This window comes from Eurosta solidaginis, chromosome 3 (assembly GCF_040869045.1).
Source record: "Eurosta solidaginis isolate ZX-2024a chromosome 3, ASM4086904v1, whole genome shotgun sequence".
In the NCBI taxonomy this organism is placed as follows: Eukaryota; Metazoa; Arthropoda; class Insecta; order Diptera; family Tephritidae; genus Eurosta; species Eurosta solidaginis.
This window is the reverse complement of record NC_090321.1, coordinates 55,764,862-55,788,866: the sequence shown is the minus strand read 5'-3', so window position 1 is coordinate 55,788,866 and position 24,005 is coordinate 55,764,862. Positions and strand designations below refer to the sequence as shown.

The 24,005-nt window shown below is 35.9% G+C and overlaps 1 protein-coding gene across 6 annotated transcripts in view; it reads left to right on the top strand.

Annotated features, from left to right (window-relative positions):
• The window catches only part of Tab2 (TAK1-associated binding protein 2), a 136,375-nt gene that overhangs the window by 66,428 nt on the left and 45,942 nt on the right, over positions 1 to 24,005 (top strand). For 2 of the 6 annotated variants that reach the window (XR_010950597.1, XM_067771809.1), the window contains exon 1: positions 15,607 to 16,620. The exons of 1 other annotated variant lie outside the window; for it this stretch is intronic. The gene's annotated coding sequence lies outside the window, so the exon portion shown is untranslated. Of the gene's footprint in view, positions 1 to 15,606; positions 16,621 to 24,005 lie in introns of those variants that run through there. 3 more of the 6 variants (XM_067771805.1, XM_067771807.1, XM_067771808.1) reach the window with 3 other exon arrangements.

Here is a 24,005-nt window from a genome sequence, read left to right as displayed (position 1 = left end):
ATTTAGAAAGGCTGGCAACGTTTAGATCGAGAGATTTGTCTGATCGGGACGATCAGACTTAGGTGGAGGGCAGTGTCACGGATATTACCACCCCTAAGTTATCCCATCACTAAGGCGATGCTAAGGCCATACCAAGCAGTATTTACGTTAATAATCAAATCAAGTATACACATATATAAGGCAGCCCAGAGAGATGTCACACACAGATGCATTTACTTATACGGCTATGTGCGCGCGAGAGACTGTTAACTACAAACATTCACATCAATAATTCAATCTTTATGTATCTACATAAACGAATAAATAATTGCGTCTACACATATGTACGTATACGAGCAGCGGAGCGGCAATGCACAAACACATGCATATATCTTATCTCAGTGGTCACAAGAGAGGGCAATAATTTGTGCACGTAGTTGTGGCTGGCGATTTTGTAGCCGAAACAACTAGTAACTTCTGGAAATCGAAGAGCCTAGAAGTATGCAGCGTAAACTATAAAAGCAGTGCAGGCGAGTAAGAAGTAATTCAGTTTGATTTGAGTTGATCAGCAATTACGACTAAGAAGATATCTAGCAATACCAGTATTATTTTGATTAGTGGAGTTTCATTTAAGCTATCAGTTTGGTTATTAAGCTATTCGTTGCACAGTTTGAGTGTTATTGTGAAGCATTTTAATAAAGGCCATTTTTCCATTATTCAATATTGGAGTTATTTATTCAACAGTTTAGCGATACGAACCTAGCAAAAGGGGCAAATAAGAGGATTTGCAGCAAATTCGTTACAATATGTATGTACCGGGGCGGGGCACCTTTAATAGCCATTAACATGCACCATTGTCTCTTGTTTCGATGACATGTCACGGTGAGTTTCATGATTGCATTCAGAATATTTCTCAATAATTTCATACTTAGAGATAACATTTAGGATCATTCATTACCGAAGATTTTCGGCATTATTTATGACACTCTTTTAAGGGGTTACACTGAAATGACTACTCACTGGAAGAAGCTACAGGCCTGCCAAAATACCGCCCTCCGAACTGCCACGGGTTGTGTTCTTATGTCCCCAGAACACCATCTACATAATGAGGCGAGAATACTCTCCATTAGGGAGAGAAATGAAATGCCAACCAAACAGTTCCTCTTGAATACCCAAAAACCTGGGCATCCCAACAGACATCTGATTGATGAGCCAACACCGCCCAGGGCCTTAAGGAGTCATCTCCGTAAGTATTATGAGGAAATACGGCACCTGAGAACACAGCCGTATGAAGCTAAAAAACACAAGCAGGTCCTCAGTGAACTCCACAAACAGGCGTCGGACCCCTATGCCAGGAATTGCCCGGTGAATCCTGTACTCAAAGAACAATACCCAAAACTAGCAGAAGAGGAACGCACTCTCCCTAGGGAAACGCGAGACACTCTAGCTCAACTTCGATCTGGATACTGTAACAGGTTAATCTCTTACCTATCCAGAATCAACCCCGACATACGAAACATATGTCCTGCTTGTAATGTGTCCCCACTTGACACCTACCGTCTCTTTAATTGTATTGTGGAACCAACGCCTCTAACACCCCTCTCATTATGGTGCACCCCTGTTGAAACAGCAAGTTTCCTTGGACTCCCGTTAGAGGACATTGATAACAATTTGTGATCGGTCGCACCTATTGGATGGGGCGAAGCACTGCTACAACAACCACAACAACACTCTTTTAAGATTTTGTCAGGCATTTTTGGTCTCGTTCAGCTTAATTTCAGCATAATTTCAGCATAATTTCAGACCATTTTCCAAAAAGTTCATTTCCGACAATCCTGTAAACTTTTTAGAAACAGTCCTAACTCACCCTTGAATAATAACGAAAATAGTCAATGCAACATTACAACAACTGTGTTGTGTAAAATCTTACATCTTGTTGCCATAAGCGCTGCAGTGGACTATAACGAAAATTTCAAAAAAGTACGTAGCCTAACAGCATGTTTTCATCGCCGAAATAGTGAAAAATTTGCCACAGCCCAAGTTGGGAATGACGGAAAATCGACTAAATCAATGCTGCGAAATACGATGGAACTCTTAACTACATGTGCAAAAGATCTCAGTCGTCATGACAAAATCGTGTGATGCAGTTTAATACCTCTCGACAAAACATCTGCTGTACTCTGTGGGTATACAAATAAGGCAAAATTTCGGCTCACCTAAAACCTAAATCATGAAGATTCACTTATGGTGGAACCTCTGATCGAGGACGGAACCTACATGTTTTATACCGACTCCGAAGGGCATATGCAAGGCAAATGCAGAAAAGCTTTAAAATGCAGAGAAAAGCTTTACAATGCATAGAGAAGCTTTACAATGCAAGAATACACAAAATGCTTGCTAACTCACTGCAGAGGGGCAACTTCGCCTAGAAAAACGTATTTTAAAGTACTTTGGTGTTGCTTTTGCCGAGGATCTCTCTTAACATGTGCTGTATGATATGATAGATCAATTGGCGAGCTAACTCAAAAATCTAATATTTAGAAGTTATGAGTAACTCCGAGCTTCCAAATTCAATACCAACCAAACTCTATGCACGATTTACTAATACCTCCACTAATCACAGAAAATACTTTGTAAAATATAAAAACTGCATCAGCGTATATGTGAGAGGCAGTCAGTTTTTCGTATTTTCTGAACATTGCGATCGTTGTTTTGATCTAGGTGTGCGATACGTTTTATGAAAGAGGGTCTATTTTTATTTTCTGTTATTTTATTTTCATTCATAAAATTTTGTACGACTTCGATAGTTTTTTTATGTTATCTTATTTTCCCTATCTTTATCGAGGAATTTCGAAAATTGTCTTGGCTAAAAGATAAATTCGTTTAAATATCTATGCATACACAAATATTTACCCATTATATGTTATATATACATTAGGGTGGATCGATTTGTATGGACGAAAGTTAACCGATATCGCGCCATCGATTTTTCGATAGGATTTGGGCTCAGGAAAAAAGTTCCACTACGCATACCACAAAAAATAATTTTCGAGCCTGTGAAATTTCATTTTTTTACTTTTTTTCGACTTTGATTTTTAAGGTTTTCTTCATGACCTACTAATAAATTTCATATGTATACCCTGTCCGACCCAAAAATTTCCGCTAAAAACGTCGATAACAGTTTTTTGAAAAAAAAAAAATATATATTTTTAAGAAATTATTTATAGGCCATGAAAAAACCTTAAAAATCTAAGTGGAAAAAAGTAAAAAAAAAAATGAAATTTCGCAGGCTCGAAAATTATTTTTTTGGGTATGCGTAGTGGAACTTTTTTTCCTGATCCCAAATCCTATCGAAAAATCGATGGCGCGATATCGGTTAATAAATCGACCCAGTCTAATATACATACATGTGTATGTAAGTGCTTGGGTTGCTACGTAAGTTTTAGAATAAGGCGAACCATTTTGAATATTTAAAAAAGCTACATAAATTGTTTAGGGATTGTTACTGTAGTGACAGATCCTTGCCAGATGACTTATTTCGTAGAGAACTCTCATTGCTGCCTGGTAAAATAGATAAATTACCCTGGTTCACTAAAAGCTTAAAAATGTTAATAAAATAAGAGTAATAAGTACTTTAAAATGTATAAAACAACACATAAGACTTTCTTTAGGATCTATATTTGAATTATATGAGACAGTTCAATGTACTCGGCAAGTTTCTGTATGACAAATATACTTCTCGTTTCGAGGTGGAGCTAAAGTAAAATCAAAAGTATTTCTAGAACTTCGTTCGGCCGAAAAAAGGCTCATCTAATATTTCTACCTGCGTCAAATTTAATGGTATTAAAAAAAAATAAAAATAAATGTAAGGCGCGGTAAACTCCTAAGAGATTTTAGGCCGAACTTCTCTTCCAATTTGCGTCGTGCTCCTTTTAATTTGTCCCACAAATTGGCGGACGGCATCTGCAAGGCAGATGAGTTTTCACTGCGAGCTTTTCATGTCAGAAATACACTCGAAGTGCTTGCCAAACACTTCCGAGGGGCGATCCCGCTTAGAAAAATGTTCTTCTAATTGAAAACTCTGTTTCTAAAATTTTAATATTGCGGCGTGAACCCAGGATCGTTGGTGTGGTAGGCGGAGCACGCTACTATCAAACCACGGTGGTCGCCGGTATTAAGTAGTTCAAATAGTTTAGCCGCGACAGTGAATATTTTTGCCGATTTCTTCAAATCCAATTTTGGGGTTGATTCTGATATAAATGATAATAGGTATTGCCTTGATACACCCAAATCATTAAAATTTGTGTCCTTGTCAGTATCTGAAACAGATATTATTAATGGTATATCCTCCTTAAAATCTTCTATGAAAATATACAGTGATGACTTGTCCGCTTTTTTGTTTAAAAAATGCAACAGTCCTCTTTACGTTCCGCTCTATCATATTGTAACGAACTTGGGGGACTACGATTATTTTGCACCTTCTGTAACGTTCGAATCGCTGAACTGTACAAATAAATAATTCCAATATTCAGTATAGCAAATTGGTCTTTATTTAGCCTAGTTTGGGAGTAGTTCTTCACACTGTGTATGTGTGAGTAACAACTTCTGGTCTTAGCTGTCGGCTACATATATGTATGTGAAATAATCACTCTGCTTCAAGCTGCTGGTTATGTGTATGGAATATTTTTCGTTGCCTTGTAAATAATTGTGGCTGCTTGCTTTAATGTGTACATGTACATGACTGTGGCTGCTTGCTGTTTTTGTTGTTGTGATTATTTACTAATAGTGATGCTAATATTCGCCACAATATTTTCAATATCTCGTTATCTACGGGAGCTTTCATTGATCGCTGTAAATTGGCATCTATCACACCAATCTTTAAGTTGGGAAGTCGGGATAACGAAGTCACAAATTATTTGCCAATCTCTAAACTGTCAACTTGCTCCAAAATTTTCGAGAAAGAGGTTGAAGACAAGTTAGCATTTTCTGTAAATGTAATAATCGATCCTGACCAGCATGGTTTTGTTGCAGGTCGTTCAACTACTACAAATCTTGCGGTTTTTTCGCAGTTTTGTGTTTCTGCCTTTAAGTTATGTATCAAGTTGATACCATCTATACCGATTTCTCCAGTGCTTTCCATACATTTTCTCATAAATTACTTCTATTAAAACTTAAAAATATAGGTCTCCATTCAACCTTTCTGGCTTAGCTGAAAACATACCTATCAAATAGATTGTCTTTTGTTAAAATTGAAAATATAAAGTCATATGAGTTTTTAGCAACATTCTGAGTGCCAGAAAGTAGCATCATCAGCCCAATCCTATTTTTAATCTTCATCATGGACGTTGGTTTATGTCTAAAAAACTCAAAATACTTACTTTATGCAGATTACTTAAAACTGTATCGAAGAATAACATGTCCATCAGATGCATTGCTCTTGCGGGATAATCAAAATTCTCTTAACGGCTCTCCAAAGTAATAATTCATTCGATTTGCTCTTCAACCTTTCTAGTTTCATAGTTCCTTGCCTCCCTTTATTGCTAGGTCCATACTAATCAATATTTTGCCGTTCGAAGTCAGTCGATCTGTACAAAACTTAATGTTTCTCTTCGACATTATCGCTAGAAGTATAATTATCTCATTTTGCTCCTCTCGTTAGAGGGCTTGACGAGTTTAATCGGATTTTTAGATGGCGGGATCTTGACTTTATGATGACAAGACTCTTGTTTAAGTTACGGACGGAGTCTTACTACCGAACAAACATAAACTGTTCCTTGAACTCATTATTAATTAGTTTTAAGTTAATTTATAATAGTGTAAATCTAGTCAGTAAGGTTTGTTGCCATTGACTTAATAAATATGTAACAAGTAAGGAAGTCTAAGTTCGGGCGAAACCGAACCGAACATTACATACCCAGCTGTACACTTGAAATGCTGTTGTTGTTTGTTTTGTGTGCATTATAGTGTTACAAGGCTGCGCAATAATAGATATACAAGTGGTTCTATTCTGAACTAATTTTCGTTTAAAAGAAGCAAAAATGATACAGAGGCTAACACCAATGACCTTGAGCGGGTAGTAATACAGTTTTCCTTCAGATATGGGGATTTCCCTACTGTTTACTTTAAAATAAAGATATAACAGAACAATAAAAATACGATTGGTACAAAACTATTTTTCGCTAAGATTTTACTTATTATTTTCGTCTACGACCCTTTTAAAAATCTTTTATATAAAAGTGGGAGTGGTCTTTGACCGTTCTCGTCCATTTTTTCTAGGAATATTTCCTGCTATAGGGAAAATTTGTGTATCCAATTTTATTACGATCCAGAAAGATAGAAAATTGCTTAGTCATAAAAGGGGCGGTGCCACACCCATTTTTTTTTAAATTTGATGTTTTGTTGATGTTTTTCCTATTTATTGTTATAAATCCACTTGGGAAATGAAATACCATTGATATAAAGCTCTTTTTTGCAAAGATATAGCTTATTTTATTCGTCCAGGACCCTTTTAAAAATCTTTTATATAAAAGTGGGCGTGGTCCTTAACCGATTTCGTTAATTTTTCTTCAAAGCATTCCCTACAGTAAAGGCAACCTCTCTGCCGAATTTTGTTACGATAGGTTTAACGATTTTTGATTTAAGATTAATAATATTTGTAAAATTGATTTTACCACAAGTGGGAGGTGCCACACCCATTTCCAAACATTTTTTCAAATTTTTATCAAGAGTCTCAATATTGTTCCACACGTCAAATTTCAACATTCTATGTGTATTATTTACTAAATAATACACTTTTTTTGTGTTTTCAAAAGTGTTATATATATAAAAGTGGGCGTGGTTATCATCCGATTTCGCTCATTTTCTATTCTGGGTCCAGATAAGCCCGTGTACCAAATTTGGTGAAGATATCTCAATATTTACTCAAGTTATCGTGTTAACGGACAGACGACGGACGGACGGACGGACATGGCTCACTCAAATTTTTTTTCGACTCTGATGATTTTGATATATAGAAGTCTATATCTATCTCGATTCCTTTATACCTGTACAACCAACCGTTATCCAATCAAAGTTAATATACTCTGTGTGCAAAGCACGCTGAGTATAAAAATGAATATGGACATGGATATATGAATTCCGTACGCTGGAAAATAGCTCGTTCTTTGTATAAAATCGATCATTGCAAATTTGTTTCAATAATTTCCTTAAATGTTGTATATGGAAGTTTCGGCGCCGTATCGCCTTTTTAACCATTCCACTTAAGACCGGAACGAAGACGTAAATGTTTGATAGCATTTGTGTATCTGAAAACTGTAGTAGCAGCCCTCGCATTGTCATGTGCCTGCGTCTTTTCGGTTCTTGCTTATTATTAAATTTATTTTTTACACCTACACTTTTTCGTTAATTTTGGCAATTTATTTAATATAGCAGCGTGTTTGTATGCACAAATTTTTTGCTCGTAAATTATGAAGAGCAATAAATAACTAATACATACAACCGACTCCTGTGATCTATTTAAGGATGCAGAGCGAATTCCGATGACTTTCACTGAATTACGAGCGAGAAAAACAATTCATAATATTGACTTGGAGCCTCAATAAGGAATCGCGTCAGAGTTAATGTCGGAAGGAAATTCATTCAACATTGTTCTAGAAAATCCTGTTTGATTTAGATACATTGGAAAGACTTGGTGTATGTTAGGAGCGAAACGCTACCCTTTTCACCTTCGTTAGGCTAGGTTAAACTGGCCGGTTCATGAGGACTTATATAGACTGAATTAGTCCATAGTGTTACCAGAAGTTTGCTTAACGACCAAACTGAAAAACTTATCGGAAACCTTGACCTGTGTTATAAAATAACTTCGTCCTTCTGACACTACTACTTTCTGCTTCTAGATCTAACAGCTGTGTACCTTCTAATTTGCTGGAATCTTAGCCTGGCGAGCGCAGGGCACGAGCACAAAATGTGTTCGATCGTTTACTGCTACCGCCCGCACTTCATACATCTACTATTACTGATAAGGCCCAATTTCAAAGTATGTAACACCCGAAGGCAGTGTCCAGTCAGAGATCCCGTAATGAGTCTACAGTCTCTTATTTCCAATTGTAAGTGTAACTGTGTTAGTCTAACGTTGTGAGACCTGCACATGATCTTTGATATTTTGCAGCCCCGCTCTTTGTTCCATGCCTTTTTGCCTAATCGGTCTCGCCTTCTTTTAAGAGCCCCTTCCCGCAGAGGAGGGAACTAGGTATTTGATAGCAATAGACAACTATGGCCGTATGGTCTACGCTCAAGCTGCCCGAGGCATTGAGTGTCGTTGCAGTTGTTAACGCTATGTTCTTCGCCACAAGGTCTACAGTACCAATGTGCAGAATGGCATACACTGTAGCCGTCGGGGTTGTTTTCAGAGCTCTCGTTGTGGACATTTCCTGAGAAAGGTACTTTTTTTGTGGCCATTCATCAAACAAGGACTCGATAATATAGGATAGGCTTTCCAATCGGTGTAAATATCGAATGAGACGGAGAGAGCGATAAACCCCACATACACCCCAGCATTATTTTACATGCATAAGTGCCTTCGTGGTCTTGTCCACATACAGCTCCCACGGCGAAGTTAATCTTCAAGCAACCTATCTGATAAGGGCTGGATGTGCTGCGATGTACCTTAAAAAAATAAAAAAAAATGTAAGGCGCGATAACCTCCGAAGAGATCTAAGGCCGAGCTTCTCTTCCAATTTGCGTCGTGCTCCTCTTGATTTTTCCCTACAAATTGGCCGGACGGGACCTACATGTTTTATGCCGACTCCGAACGGCATCTGCAAGGCAGATGAGTTTTCACTGAGAGCTTTTCATGGCGGAAATACAATCGGAGCGCTTGCCAGACACTGCCGAGGGGCGACCCCGCTTAGAAAAATTTTCTTCTAATTGAAAAATCTTATTTCTAAAATTTTGATGTTGCTTTGCCCGGGAGTTGAACCCAGGGCATACGGTGTGATAGGCGGAGCACGCTACCATCACACCACGGTGGCCAGCGATGTACCTTAGATCCTCCATAATCGCCTGCTTAGAGACATTGGGTGCTTTCAGAGAACAATGTTTTTGTTGATATGTTGCAAACATGTTTCTGTCAATTAAATGATATAAATTTTGTTTTATGAATGGCGAGTCAACGAGAACGGCCTACTGTCAAATGAAACAGCTTTCCTTAAATTTAAAGGAAAAGGACTTAAATTATTTTTTCACTTCACCATAATATTAAGCGGAACCATTGTATCCATAACCAACACTTTATTATGTCACAGAACTGCCAGACAGACGATGAAATACGTTGAGAAAATGTAGCAAAAAATATTTATGCTCAGGAATTTGACGTAAAATTTCAACCGTTGAGTGAATCTCTGAAAACTACTCAACGGTGCATTCAGAAAGTAATCACTCAGCGACTGCTCAACATTTGTGTTTCCTGAAAGTACACATTGTTGAAAGCCACGGCAATATCCAAGAAGTGTCCTAAGGCGTACTCCTCATATTCCAAGGCTTTTCTCTATGTTTATAACTACTTCGCTGTGTTTTGTAACGTCGCTCTTTATTTTGCGCTAGTCTTCACAGAAAAACAAAATATTACTAATAAGCAAACACATTTTTAATATAATTCGAATATTTGTTGAGGGCGATAGTTCGAATAATCAAAACAAATCGACTATCTAAATTCGATTAACAATCCTATAAAAATAGAATCTTGGGTTCATCGAATTGTTTGAATAGCTAGAGCCCTATTTTTCACCGTAGGTTCGAATTTTCCATGGAATATTCGAAATATTTTTATTTTATCTCATTCTGCTGTTTGTTCTCTTCTCCATTTTATTCTATTTCAATTCTTTATTTCTTTCCTCTCTATTTTTTATGTCTTGTTTTGCATATCACATGGCGTATACGTAACCATTATCAATATTCACATATGTACGTATGTATGTACCCAAAATCTGTTACACATACGTACTGGTGTACCGACGTCATACAACATCTTTATATTTTTATACTCAGAGTGCTTTGCACACAGAGTATATTAACATTGATTGGGTAACGGTTGGTTGTACAGGTATAAAGGAATCGAGATAGATATAGACTTCCATATATCAAAATCATCAGTATCCAAAAAAAATTTGATTGAGCTATGTATGTGCGTCCGTCTGTTCGTCCGTCCGTCTGCCCGTTAACACGATAACTTGAGTAAATATTGAGATATCTTCACCAAATTTGGTACACGAGCTTATCTGGACCCAGAATAGATTGGTATTGAAAATGAGCGAAATCGGATTATAACCACGCCCAATTTTTATATATATAACATTTTGGAAAACACAAAACACCTGATTATTTAGTAAATAATACACTTAGAATGTTGAAATTTGACGTGTGGACTGATATTGAGACTTGATAAAAATTAAAAAAAAAATTTTTAAATGGGCGTGGCACCGCCCACTTGTGATAAAATCAATTTTACAAATATTATTAATCATAAATCAAAAATCGTTAAACCTATCGTAAAAAAATTCAGAAAAGACAGATAGGTTGCCTTTATTATAAGGAATGCTTTGAAGAAAAATTAAAGAAATCGGTTAAGGACCACGCCCACTTTTATATAAAAGATTTTTAAAAGGGTCCTGGACGAATAAAATAAGCTATATCTTTGCAAAAAAGAGCTTTATATCATTGGTATTTCATTTCCCAAGTGCATTTATAACAACAAATAGGAAAAACTTCAAATTTAAAAAATGGGCGTGGCACCGCCCCTTTTATGACTAAGCAATTTTCTATGTTTCGGGAGCCATAACTCGAAGAAAAATTAACGGATCGTAATAAAATTTGGTACACAAATAGGAAATATTTCTAGAAAAAATGGACGAGATCGGTTAAAGACCACGCCCACTTTTATATAAAAGATTTTTGGAAGGGTCGTAGGCGAAAATAATAAGCTATAACTTAGCAAAAAATGGTTTTGAATCACGATATTTCAATTATCAAGTTTTATTGTAAGAGGAAATGGGGAGACATTTTTTTTAAACGGGTGGTGCCATGTGTTATGTAGAAAAGTAATTTATCTGAAATGAAATGTACGATTGAAGCTCACGCTGAGTATATAATGTTCGGTTACACCCGAACTTAGACACCTTTACTTGTTTTTTATTAACTATTATTCAATATATGTACATATGTGTGTATGTATGTAAATATATTTTGATTTTGCTACTTTGAACTGCACGACTCTTGTTTTTACATATCTCTGTTACCAGTTACTTCTTGCTTGCTTATTGCTTATTGCACTGTGCGACACCATAAAATACCTGGGAAGGTCTGCAAGAGTCCAAAGATACGAAAAACCGGGGTTTTTTTTCTAGTAACGTAACTCACGGTTTTAGGGTTGTTCTGGGAGACTCTTGTATGCAGTCATTCGTAGATCGTCGAGATCTACTAGCAAATGGTATGATTTCCCAGCTATTTTCACTTTGTCTTTTTTGTAACACTGTGTTATATATTATTGAAGTTATACTTTTTTTGGCGTGTTATGAAAAAGCCGTGGCTCAATTATATGGTTGGCTCATCTCATCAGCTGATTTCTTTCTTTTTTCATTTCATTGGGATTGTCAAAAGGAGATGGAAAACGCAAAATTTATGTTCGCTGTGAATTGTTGGAGCTAACTTGCTTTGAATGGGTTGTAAATGGATGCATGTATTTATTCGAATTCGAAAAAAAAAAAACCAGCATTCATTAGCTTTATTTAACTTCGGGTATTAATTTATAGGTAGGATGTATGTATTTATATATTTGCATTTCATATCATCTTGACATACATATTTACGCGTGTTAAAGGTTAAGAATGTATACATCTCTTGAAAATGTTTGTGCACTAAGGAGATTTAATCTAGCTATATGTACATATATATTAAAAAGGATGTACACATGTACATTTGTTTTTATGCAGCTTATGGACTCCGAAACCACTCCGCCGATTTTGTTAAAAATTGCAGGATAGCTTCACAGCAATCTGGAGTGTGTTTCTGTGAAGTTGGACAGGAACCGGTATATTCGAATAAATTCTAATCACGGCTTGGTTTGCCTGAAATTCGGTATTTAGGTAGCCCTTTGTCTAGATTAGTATTTACGGTACTTTTGGGCGTCATTTCGGGATGATTTTGAGGACTCTCTCGGGGCGCTCCCGGGGTAGTTTTTGGACTCCTCAGGATCTTCCTCGGACTATTTCGGGATGACTTCGGGTGTTCCTCCTGAAGTAATTTTGGGAAGATTTTGGGGACTCTCTGGATCCTCCCGAGGCCATTTGGGGATCACTTCGTGGTCGTTTGGGGGGTTATTTCGGGATGATCTCAGGGTCCTCGCGGAATCACTTGGGAGTTATTTCGAGATTATTTCGAGGACTCTCAAGGGTTTCTTCCAGATTCATTTGGGGTCACTTGGGGGTCATTCCAGGAGAACTTTGGAAACTCTGCCGAAATCCTCCCGTGGTCATTTGGGGATCACTTCGGGGTTGTTATGAGGTCATTTAATTTTCCATACAACGCCTTGTACAACAATATGTCAGTTAAACGAAATCAATGAACATTTTCTTTTAACTTGACATTCTTCTGCACGGCGAATTGTTTGAATTCGCTTTACCAATACCTGGTATTCATTCGCCTTGCACTTATGTATAATTTTATTTGCTTGTGTATGTGTGTGTGGGAAACGTGTTTCTTGTTATACTCAGCGTGCTTTGCACACAGAGTATATTAACTTTGATTGGATAACAGTTGGTTGTACAGGTATAAAGGAATCGAGATAGATATAGACTTCCATATATCAAAATCATCAGTATCGAAAAAAAATTTGATTGAGCCATGTCCGTCCGTCCGTCCGTCCGTTAACACGATAACTTGAGTAAATATTGAGATATCTTCACCAAATTTGGTACACGAGCTTATCTGGACCCAGAATAGATTGGTATTGAAAATGTGCGAAATCGGATGATAACCACGCCCACTTTTTATACATATAACATTTTGGAAAACACAAAAAAACTGATAATTTAGTAAATAATACACCTAGAATGTTGAAATTTGACGTGTGGACTGATATTGACCCTCTTGATAAAAATTTGAAAAAATGTTTAAAATGGGCGTGGCACCGCCACTTGTGATAAAATCAATTTTACAAATATTAATCTATATATATAAAAGAAAGTGGTGTTAGTTACACTACGCATAACTCAAGAACGGATGAACCGATTTGGCTGAAAATTGGAGGAAAGGTAGCCTAGAACCAGGGAACGGACATTGGATACTTTTTATCCTGTTCTGGCTAGGGTCTTGAGATCAAAACGTGGTCCTGGGTAATCCTGGGATGTGTTTGTACCATATGGGTATCAATTGGAAGCTGTTTATGATTACTTTGATACTGGGTATTTTTCGTACCCCTGGGTGACTAGGGTCTCGAGATATAGGCCAAAACGTGGACCCAGGCATCCCTAGAATGTGTTTATACAATATGGATATCAAAGGAAAGCTGATGATGAGTGCTTTAGCACAGGGTAGTCTTCTTACCTATTGGTGACTAGGGTCTCGAGATATAGGCCAAAAGGTGGACCCGGGCACCCCTAGAATGTGCTTATACAATATGGATGTCAAATGAAAGCTGCTGATTAGTGCTTTAGTACAAGGTAGTTTTCATACCTATTCGTGTCTAGGGTCTCGAGATATAGGCAAACACGTGGATCAGGGTAACACTAGGGTGTGTTTTTACATTATGGGTATCATATTGAAGCTGTTTATGTGTGCTTTACTACAGATTATCTATATATATAAACATGAATGTCCGTTTGTGTGAGGCTTATAGAATCAAAAACTATCCGGTCGATTTTGTTCAAACTTTCACATAAGTTGCGTATACCAGACGCGGTGGTTTGGTTGCGATCGACGCAGAGGGTCTCGAGATATAGGCCAAAGCGTAGACCCGCGTACCCCTACAATGTGTTTATAGGATATGAATATCAAATTAAAGCTTTTGATGAGTGCTATAGTAGAGGGTAATTTTCATACCCCTGGGTGACTAGGGTCTCGAGATAGAGGCCAAAACGTGGATCAGGGTAACGCTAGGATGTGAATGTGTTTGTTTTGTGGATATGAAATGAAAGCTGTTGCTGAGAGCTTGAAAGTAATTTTCATTGTGATATTCGATTTAGTCGCATAAACCTAGCAAAACTGATAAATATGCTTGCGAAGCCGAAATTAAGACATGAATTAATAATGCCCATATACCTATTTACATACGTCCTATTCGATTTGTCTGAAATTTGGTATATAAATTTGCCTATATTAGTATTTACGATGCTTTTTTTCGGGAAATATACCAGAGACGGACTGGGACTGGGATTAGGACTAGTACTGGAACTGAGACTGAGACTGAGACTCGGAGTGGGACTGGAACAAAACACATACCACCCTCTGGGACTGGCAATAAGAGATGAAGAAGGATGAGGAAAACTTGAGAGAAGAGAAAAGAGAGAAGGAGACTGACAAAGACATAGAATGAGACGAAGATGGAGATAGGTGAAGCGAAAAAGACGGAGGGAGGAGTGAGTAAAAACTGTAGAGGGGGAGGGCAGAGTTAGACGGAAAAAGCTTACTAAAATGTATGCAGATAGACCAAATTTATGGCAGAACAACGTCTGCCGGGTCTGCTAGTTAAAAATCTAAAATCGTTAAACTTATTGTAACAAAATTCGGCAGAGAGATTGCCTTTACTATAAGAAATGCTTTGAGGAAAAATTAACGAAATCGGTTAAGGACCACGCCCACTTTTATATACAAGATTTTTAAAAGGGTCGTGGACGAATAAAATAACTATATCTTTCATTTCTTAAGTGGATTTATAACAATAAATAGGAAAAACTTCAAATTTAAAAAAATGGGTGTGGCACGGCCCCTTTTATGGCTAAGCAATTTTCTATGTTTCGGGAGCCATAACTCGAAGAAAAACTAAGATATCGTAATGAAATTGTGTACACATATTTTCCTTATAGCAGAACATATTTCTAGTAAAAATGGACGGGAATGGTTAAAGACCACGGCAACTTAGATGTAAAAGAAGTTTAAAAGGGTCGTAGACTAGAATAAAAAGCTATAACTTAGCAAAAAATAGTTTTGAATCAATGATATTTCACTTATAAAGTTTTATTGTAAGAGGAAATGTGGAGACATTTTTTTTAAACGGGCGATAATTTATCTGAAATGAAATGTACAATTGAAGTTCACGCTGAGTATATAATGTTCGGTTACACCCGAACTTAGACACCTTTACTTGTTTTTTCTTTTTATTGAATGTGTGGGCGCTCTTCCTTATCATACATACGTAAATATGTATTTCAGAACGCTCTCCTAAGTGCTGTGCAGCGCAAATTGTTGGGTTTTCCGGTTAATTTTATTATTATTTTTTATTTTTTTTCATTTCATTTTGTTTACCGAATTCTACTCTCATACATTTATTATATATTTTAATTCACAATTTTATGTGAGTGTGTGTGTTGATGTAGCCAAATACATTTTTAGCGTGGAAGGAGCAACAAACAATTTTGTAATTTCAGTCAAAATTCAGCATTTAAAACGAGCGCACGGAAATCGAGCTTTACAACGCTAACGCGAAAAATGCATGCTTTGAGATCGTGACGTTATAGAACGTTTTAACAGTTTATAAGTGTTATACATTAACAATACAAAAAAAAAAAAATTCTAAAGATATTATTATAAGGCTTTTCGATGTCGAGTGTCGAGTGGTGTTCGGTGATCGGTGGTGTTCATACATATGTATATGCTCGGTTAACTGTTTTTCTTTGTTTATCAGTCAGATATTTCAACTAAAATAAAACGTGCGATTATGTTCGGTAATTTATGGCTGATATATTATTAAAAAAAATATTTTTTTTTCTTGTCGTTTGTTGTTGTATGGCTATCTAAAGGACATACCTACATCTAAAACACCTCTCACATTATTCTTCCATCCCCTGCCGTGTTGTAGGCAAAAGTGAAAATTTATAATGTAAAATGATTTATGCGACCTCTATATCATCAGCTGTGGCAGTATTACCTCAAAACTGCGCTACCCGCCCCGCGCGTATGTGCATGTGTGTGTGATTTGTTATTTTAATTAAATTATCTCAACGGATTTTCTTGAGAATAATTTATGGATATTTATTAAAAAAAATAAATGTCCCAACACATTCATATGTGTACTTGTGTAAATTTATTTTCTCAGAAAATTTCATTAAGTTAGAGCAAATTGTATACAAAGAAGCAAATAATATTAATGCATAATTGAACGAAACCGGAAAAACCATATCGATATTAATCTGGTTGCGTGTTGCAAAAAAAGTGCCAAGTGTAGAATTTATAATTCGAACGAATTCGAATATACATAAAGCGAGTTAGAGGCAATGAATTGAATGAAACAAAAACAAAAAACGGAAAATATACCATACATTAAAAAACAAATTAAAAAAAAATAATAATATGCAAATTTTTGTAAATAAAATACTTAAAATTTAAATTGATCAAGCACTCCTAGCGAAACAGAATAAAACTGAAATAAAAAATGTGAGTAATAAAATGCATATTTTATTGCTGCCTGCTAATTTTTTACGTGAAAAATTTATACAAATTAATTTTTCTTTTGCGAAATTAAAAAATTTTATTTAGAAACAAATTGTGATGTATTTGTATCTTTTTTAACGCACTTTAAAAATAATTACACCGAAAGAAACGAAGCAAGTAAAATCAACAAATCAGGTTTGTTGTTCTTGAATTAACAGTTTTTCTGTAAAATTGATCGCTAACACAACGAAGTTTTTTGTTAAGAAGGTCAAACTTTGATGGTAATTTCAACAAAAGAAAAACTGTTAACCTCAAATTAACCAAACTCTGTAAAAATTACAGATTCTCAATCAATGTAACTGATTTTTAAACGGTTTTATTTGGCTTCATTCTGTGTAGTGAGCGTTGTTTACGAATTTTGTAATTGAAATTTAAGTAACTGCCCGATAAGCTACAAGCTTGAAACTTGGTATATAGTTCAGAACCCGATGACAATGGAACAAAAAGAAGAAAAAAACTCTGCTAGGTGGCACATGGATCGACATATTTAAAAAAAATCGTATTTTTGGTCCAATTTAGCTCATATTTGGAACAAATATTACATAGAGAAATAGCAATCGCTTTATGAAAAAAAATCCCGCTAGGTGGCGCAAGGATCGAAATATTCATAAAAAGCGTATTTGTGGTCGGATTTGGCTACTATTTGGAACACATATTACATACAGGAATAGAAATCGCTTTGTGAAAAAACTCCCGCTAGATGGCGTATTTGTGGTCCGATTTGGCTCATATTTCTAAAAAATATTACATACAGTCCGGTAGAAGTGACGTCAAAAGCCATCATCCCGTCGCAAAGGTCCTGAGCCAGATAAACAATTTTGCATGTAAATGAAACAACAACGATTTAAGCCAGCCAGATAATTTTTTAATTTCTTATCTTTAGTTTGGCAACACTGCCTTTAAACAACATAACTTTTCAAAAATAGATGTCGCTGCTTGACCTTTAGAATGGCGACATCTGCCTGTCACAACTCATATGTTCAAAAATATCACGGCCTCTGATTCTCAAGTCTCCCAATGATCCAGAGCATTCCCGTGAAAATTGAGCGTGATACGGAGCTAGAAAACTCACTGGATGATGGCTAAAATACTTTGGAGTTCGAGGAGGGACAACCATGCGCGGCGCTGAGTCTAGTAAAGTCTTTGGAAGGAATATGTATTGGGGAGTTAGAGTGTAACAAATTGTCGGAAAAAAAAGAGTCCTTGTCATAATGAAGCACTAAATGAACTAAATGAAATGAGAAATAATATGCAGCTAAATAAAAAATAAAAACTTGAAAATAAAAAAAATTAAAAAAAAATGCTAAAGTTAAACGGTTTTATTGAAAACAATACTTATATGAAGTAATAATAATTCTAAAAACTAGAAAATAATTAGGTAGGTCCTAGGTACTAGTCATCAGACTCCTCATCAATCTAGGACGTTGATCAGACAAATAAATAAAAGCGTTGGGCGCGTGAAATTTCTAAAAACACAAGGCGTAGCATAATCTCATTAAGGTTCAGTTGGTCTTACTTATACGTATATGAAAATATCAATGGAAAGATATGAGCGGTTGACTATCAATAGAAATTTCGAAATAGAAATCTCTGTAATATCAACCACCACTGTTACATTTTCTTTGCTATTTTTAGGGTTGCATTAGTAATTGTTAGTTCAACACCGAAAATCCTGGCCTCAATGCCTGGATCAAACTTCAGCAAAATCTTTAGAAAAAAGTTGTTTATTTCTATTTTTTTAACAGAGATGTGGCTTACATTTGATGACACTTTTTGTGTTGAGTTGGCTGTTAAAACGGTTAATTCAGAATCAACAATTTGTGCAACGTTGATCCAACAGCTAGTTGCTATAGATACAAATTGTTAGAAATATCGGTTAAATTTACCCGTACTTCTGTTGATTTTACCTGTTTTTTCCTTTCAGTGTTTTTTCCTTTGTATTAATTTCGTGTGTGTGTACGAAACGATATCATTATAACTTGCTTGTGTTCTGAGATACAATTTACTGTATATTCCTAGCTTTAAATATCTGTATTTTGTTTCTTTTGTTCTATTTTCGAAATATATGTATATATTTCTTCTGTACGTGACTGAACTCCTACTAAAAGACTGGGCAGATTTTGATGAAGACTTGTGTGTGTTAAAGGTGATTTGATGATCTTTACTTTAATGTATGGTGCGATTTTCTTGAAATTTGGTATTGGGGTGCTTCCTTGGCTGGATTATTTATTGAGAAACTTTTCTTTCCGGGGAGTGAACCAGGGCCCGACTTATTCCAAAAAGCTAGTTTATGGTGCGGTTTTATTGAAATTTGGCACAGCTCTTTTACCAAGTTAATATTTGAAAACAAAAAAAAAAATTTTCTTCCGAGAAGAGGACCAGGGACCGAACTATTCCAAAAAATCTATTTAATAGTGCGATTTGTTTGAGTTTTGGTACGATGGTACTTCTTAATCAAGCTTAATATTTGCAAAAGTTTTCTTTCCGGGAAGCGTACAATTGTGCGATTTTTTTGAAATTTGTTATAGGGGTTTCTCTTCGATAAGCTTAAAATTTGTTATTTCGGCAGCCCTTCGAATAGGCTAATCTTATCTTATATATACAAGCGAATGCAAAATCGGCTGATAATTTAATAACTCAAGAACCGAAGAACCAACTATAAAATCATAGCTGCGTTAGTTTCGTAACTTTTCAAAGATGGCTCGTAAGTAGGTTTTACATCCATATCTGGACCCAGTTCTGAGATACAGGCAATCTACAGTATGACAAATTCCTCTGTTTACTGAGAAAGTATATATTATATGTAAAGATGAATGTGATTTTAAAAATTGTACATAGTGGTTTATAAAAACATGTATATTAAAATCTGCCGGTCAGGCGAAGCAGGTATAGAGATTCCATATATGAGGAAATTGAGATGAGAGAGCTGGAGGAAGTGTGAGTGGGAGAGGGAGTAGTAGTGGATTTGAGGGTGAGAGGGGCAGGGGGAGTGGGACTAGAAGAGGAAGTGAGAGTGGGAATAGGAGTGGAAGTATGAGTGGAAGTGTGAGTGGGTAAGGGAATGGGATTCGGAGTGGCACTAAACCTGGGAGTGGGAAAGGTTTCGGAAGTGAGATGAAGATAAATGGAATAAAGATGAACAAGAATGCGAAGAAAAGTGGAGATTAAAGTAGAAGAGAATGGGATGAAGAGTAAAGAGGAGAAGCTAGGCTTGCTTTTGAAATGTAGGCAAACCAACTAATTAAAAAAGTCTGCCGTATACGTAAGTCCTAAATAAAATATTGACACTAAAATTTAATCAGGAAAGCAATTGGTAAAAGGCCAAAATTTTGCATTTTTCATGAAATGTTCGCATTAAATTTTTCTTATATTTATCTCTAATCTGCCTTGCATTTAAGTGAACTATCTATTGTTTCTTTCTTTGCCAACAATTTGTGTCATAAATATTTTTAAATATTTTCTCAGTTATTTGTTTATAAAGTGTTTTCCATATTTTTTCTTTTTAATCTTCTCTTATTATGAATTTATCTTTCACCGCATAATTAGCACGTCATTCAGGCATCCAATTTTAGGAAAATAATCTCCAGCGTTCCCAAGCATATTTTTTGCAATGTCTGCACACACACACACACACACACTGTATCTTTAAACACGCGTCAATAATTATTTATGTACTATGCAAACCATTTTATGGTCAATTTCGCAATGGCATTGTTTTTCTAATACTTTTTATACTCAGCTGAGCAGAGCTCACAGAGTATAATAACTTTGTTCGCATAACGGTAATCCGCAACGGCATAAACTAATCGAGATAGATATAGAATTCTATATATCAAAATGATCTGGGCGAAAAAAGAAATTTATTTAGCCATGTCCGTCCGTCCGTCCGTAAACACGATAACTTGAGTAAATTTTGAGGTATCTTGATGAAATTTGGTATGTAGGTTCCTGGGCACTTAACTCAGACCGCTATTTAAAATGAACGAAATCGGACTATAATCACGCCCACTTTTTCAATATCGAAAATTTCGAAAAACCGAAAAAGTGCGATAATTCATTACCAAAGACGGATAAAGCGATGAAACTTGGTAGATGGGTTGACCTTATGACGTAGAATAGAAAATTAGTAAAGTTTTGGACAATGGGCGTGGCACCGCCCACTTTTGAAAGACGGTAATTTGAAAATTTTGCAAGCTGTAATTTGGCAGTTGTTGAAGATATCATGATGAAATTTGGCAAGAGCGTTACTCCTATTCCTATATGTAGGCTAAATAAAAATTAGCAAAATCGGAGGACGAACACGCCCACTTTTAAAAAAAAAATTTTTAAAAGTAAAATTTTAACAAATAATTTAATATCTTTACAGTATATAAGTAAATTATGTCAACATTCAACTCCAGTAATGATATGGTGCAAGAAAATACAAAAATAAAAGAAAATTTCAAAATGGGCGTGGCACCGCCCTTTTTAATTTAATTTGTCTAGAATACTTTTAATGCCATAAGTCGAACAAAAATTTACCAATCCTTGTGACGATAACTGTTTTCTGTGAAAATGGGCGAAATCGGTTGAAGCCACTCCCAGTTTTTATACACAGTCGACCGTGTGTCCTTCCGTTCGGCCGTTAACACGATAACTTGAGCAAAAATCGATATATCTTTACTAAACTTAGTTCACGTACTTATCTGAACTCACTTTTATATTGGTATAAAAAATGACCGAAATCCGGCTATGACCACGCCTACTTTTTCGATATCGAAAATTACCAAAAATGAAAAAAATGCCATAATTCTATAGCAAATATGACAAAAGGGATGAAACATTGTAATTGGACTGGTTTATTGACGCAAATTAAGAAGAATAAAAAGAAAAAGTTCTGCAGGGCGAAATCAAAAGCCCTTGGAATCTTGGCAGGAATACTGTTCGTGGTATTATATATATAAATAAATTAGCGGTACCCGACAGATGATGTTCTGGGTCACCCAGGTCCACAGTTTGGTCGATATATAACGCCTTCACATATACAACCAAGAGCCACTCCCTTTTAAACCCCTCATTAATACCTTTAATTTGATACCCATATCGTGCAAACACATTCTAGAGTCACCCCTGGTCCACCTTTATGGCGATATCTCGAAAAGGCGTCCCCCTATAGAACTAAGGCCCACTCCCTTTAAAAATACTCATTACCACCTTTCATTTGATACCCATATCGTACAAACAAACTCTAGAGTCACCCCTGGTCCACCTTTATGGCGATATCTCGAAAAGGCATCCACCTATAGAACTAAGGCCCACCCCTTTTAAAATACTCATTAACACCTTTCATTTGATTCCCATATCGTACAAACACATTCTAGAGTCACCCCTGGTCCACCTTTATGGCGATATCTCGAAAAGGCGTCAACCTATAGAACTAAGGCCCACTACCTTTTAAAATACTCATTACCGCCTTTCATGTGATTCCCATATCGGACAAGCACATTCTAGAGTCACCCCTGGTCCACCTTTATGGCATTATCCCGAAATGGCGTCCACCTATAGAACTATGGCCCACTCCCTTTTAAAATACTCTTTAATACCTTCCATTTGTTACCCATGTCATATAAACACATTCTAGGGTTTCCCTAGGTTCATTTTCCAACATGGTGATTTTCCCTTATTTTGTCACCAAAGCTCTCAGCTGAGTATGTAATGTTCGGTTACACCCGAACTTAGCCTTCCTTACTTGTTATTTTTAATACTATTTTGGCTTTTCGCATCACGTCTAGTACTTACTTAGCGCTAATTCTGGAAGTGAAATAAGTTTTGTACTTAGTATGTAAACAAAACAGAAAAATAAAACAATATATGTATTAGACTGGGTCGATTTATTAACCGATATCGCGCCATCGATTTTTCGAAAGGATTTGGGCTCAGGAAAAAAAGTGCCACTACGCATACCCAAAAAAATAATTTTCGAGCCTGTGAAATTTCATTTTTTTGACTTTTTCGACTTTCGACTACTAAAAAAAATTTCATTTGAAAAATGTCCGCTAAAAACGTTGGCGATAACAGTTTTTTGAAAAAAAAAAAAAATTTCTTTTATAAAATTTGTTTAGTAGGTCATGAAAAATACCTTAAAAATCAAAGTCGAAAAAAAATCAAAAAAATGAAATTTTGCAGGCTCGAAAGTTATGTTTTTGGGTATGCGTAGTGGAACTCTTTTTCCTGAGCCCAAACCCTATCGATGGCGCTATCGGTTAACTTTCGTCCATACAAATCGACCCACTCTAATATGTATGTAAATAAGTGATTGCTTTGCTTTCTATTTTACATTTTGCGAATTTTTAGTTTGTTGCTTGTTTTGTGTATATAATTGTTATTATAAAAGGGGTTTCTTATGCTAACTATTTGTTTAAACAAATTAAAAGTCAATATTAAGCACATTCTGAATGTATTTTTAATTGAATTAGATTCTGAGAGCAGTTTATTTATAGGCGTTAAAAAGAAATACCAAAGGTAATTAGTAATGACAGTGTTGACTAATAGATTGTAGCGTGATTAAATCTCACACTTGGTTTGTATTTTACCTCTTTTATACCTTTCATGAAAATGAAATGGTATACATACTTATTAAGTTTGTCTAGAATCTCAAAGCTGTACGTCCTTATAGGAGAGGAGATAGACCCTCCAATAAGTATACCGAAATATCCAGGATGACAATCTGAATTGATTTAGCCATCCGCTTCTTGGAATGCAAACTAGTCCCTCAATATTTGGGATATGAAATTTGGTGTCCGATTAGACATTTGGATCGGACCACTATATCATACATACTGTAACAAATTGGGGGAATTCCGCTTATTCCAAACCTTCTGCTCACGTTCGAATCGCTAAACTGTTGAATAAATAACTCCAATATTCAATAATGCAAAATGGTCTTTATTAGCCTACTTTGAGAGTACTTTACAATAACACTTATACTTCACAACCAAAAGCGTGCTTAAATCAAAACTGATTACTGATTTCTCAGCTTGCGCTGCTTTTATACTCTCAATTTTCTCGTTCATCCATTTCTCCTAAGGTCTAGTCATTTCGCGAAACTGTATTCCAGAACAATTGTATCCCTTGTTTGGTTATTAGCTATATACGTGTATACCTATTGGTAGTTTATGTTTCTCTTACCTTAACCATATGCCTGTGGATGGGTGAGTAACTACTTCTGCTGATGACTACATGTGTGTGCGTGAGTAATATCTTCGTCGCCTTCTATATATGTGTGTAAATGATGATTAATGTGTTTATGTGGCTTGCTTTACACTTTTTGTTGTTGTGCATTTATTTAG